This window comes from Zingiber officinale, chromosome 5B, assembly GCF_018446385.1.
Source record: "Zingiber officinale cultivar Zhangliang chromosome 5B, Zo_v1.1, whole genome shotgun sequence".
Classification (NCBI taxonomy): domain Eukaryota; kingdom Viridiplantae; phylum Streptophyta; class Magnoliopsida; order Zingiberales; family Zingiberaceae; genus Zingiber; species Zingiber officinale.
The window spans coordinates 39421222-39423370 of NC_055995.1; the positions used below are offsets into that span (position 1 = coordinate 39421222).

Sequence of the window (2149 nt, forward strand, 5' to 3'; positions counted from 1 at the left end):
CCGACAAAGTCTTGCCAGTCTGGGGGTTTTCCACTGCCGTTGGCCAAGGCAATGGCCATGATGGCAGCCATTTCCATCACCCATGAAAGGGGGTTCCACATGAAACCCAAAAATTAACTTTTAAGGCAATCCAAAAGGATTAAAGGTTAATACAACTATATTGTCTATACAAGTAAAAGATCCTCCAGAGTCCAGAGTTTATACAAGAAAATTTATGATATCAACACAAAATAAAAAAGTTTTCAAGCTTCACAAAATAACTTTCAGTTTCAAGCTCCACTTCTCCATTGTTTTACTCCTCCTTTGTACTGAGTCAAACCTTGAAACAAGCCAACAAGGTATGAAATAAACAAATTAAAATCTAAAAGATTTTTAAAAACCTATACTTAATAAACTTAAATGGTTTAATCAACTTACTTTTCATTAGAATCATCAATCATGTGTTGTAGTAGGTTTTGATCCAGTATCCTCATTTGTGAATAAATTCATAATATTTTCAGTCAAATCATTCAACCCCACCTCAGTAGTTTCTACAAAAACAAATATTAGTAAAACAAATAACTTTAAAATGAAAATAAAAAAATAAACTAGTTACCTTTCCCTCCAGCTAACCAATCTCTACAACAAACTAATGCCTCAACAACATCAGGCTTCATTGCACTGCGATATTGGTCAAGTATCCTACCACCAGTGCTAAAAGCTGATTCAGAAGCAACTGTAGAAATTGGAACACTCAAGATATCTCTAGCCATTTGTGCAAGGTCAGGATACCTAAATTGGTGAGCTTTCCAAAACACAAGAACATCCAATTTTGTTATTCTATCAATTGTTGGTTCTTCCAAATACAGCTCTAATTGACTCTTTTGAGCTCTGCCAATGAATTCTAAACTTTGAAAAGTGTCAAATTCCTATATCATAAATGAAATATATTAGTAACAAGTAGTAAAAAATAGTGAGGAAATGCAAAAAAAAATTATCAACGGTACCTTCAAAACATCCATGCATCCGCTGCCTAAATTTAGAGCAAGAGAAGCATTATCATCAATGGCACTATGAGTGCTCGAAGATGCACTGCTAGTACTTACCTTGGAAGCAATACCCATATGCATATATTCCTCAAACAAAGAAACCAATTTGGATCTTACAAGACTTAATTCATTACTGCCATGTCCATATAACTTGTTGTAACAAAACTCAACAAATTGCATCTTGAACCTCGGATCAACTATCACAGCAATGGCAAACAAAATGTTATAATCTTTCCAGTACTTATCAAATTTATGAAACATCCGATTCGCCATTGATCTCATGAAATCATCAGAGCTTTGCAAGGCTTGACTTATTGTCAACTGAACCGTAAAGATGCGAGGAAAGTAAAGGTTGGCAGTAGGATATTTCACTCCAGAAAACAAAGTTGTTGTCTCATAGAAAACCTCAAGGAATTTGAATATTTTTTCAACTTGTCCCCACTCATCAACCGATGGACAATGTGTGAAATTAGTATCAGCCAATCTCAAATGATTAAAAGCACGCCGATAATACATGGCACTAGAAAGCATCAAATACGTAGAATTCCATCTAGTAGGAACATCTTGCCTTAGTGATTTCTTAGAATCAAGTGAAGTTTGGGTAACCGATTCTATAAACTTTTGCTTTCTCACTTGACTGCCTTTCACATACTTTACACATTCACGAATTTTATCAACAGAACTATCAATTCTTTTCAAACCTTCTTGCACAATTAAATTGAGAATGTGTGCACAACAACGAACATGCAAAAACTCGCCACCACTCACTAATGAACAATTTAAACCAAGTTGATCCCTTAAAAGGCCAACAAACACATCATTTGCAGCCGCATTGTCTAATGTAATTGTGAAAACCTTTCTCTGAATTCCCCAAACATTGAATAAACTATTAATTTTATCACACAATGCAATACCAGAGTGAGGTGGAGGCATGTAAGAGAAGTTAATTATCCTTTTTTGTAAAACCCAATTGGAATCAATGAAATGTGCTGTCAAGCATATATAACCATCAGTGGCAATAGAAGTCCACAAATCAGAAGTGAAACAAATTTTTCCAGGGCATGAATGCATTTCTTGAGCTATTCTATTGCATTCATTTTTATGCATCTTGAGAATATCAG

At 34.7% G+C, this 2149-nt stretch overlaps 1 long non-coding RNA gene across 1 annotated transcript; it reads right to left on the bottom strand.

Annotated features, from left to right (window-relative positions):
• Window positions 1-298: 298 nt before the first annotated feature.
• Window positions 299-789, bottom strand: LOC121987362. The gene is made up of 3 exons (XR_006113525.1): window positions 596-789; window positions 418-530; window positions 299-319 (listed from the first exon to the last, which is right to left on the bottom strand). It is a non-coding gene; the product is annotated as an uncharacterized LOC121987362 (long non-coding RNA).
• Window positions 790-2149: the final 1360 nt, after the last annotated feature.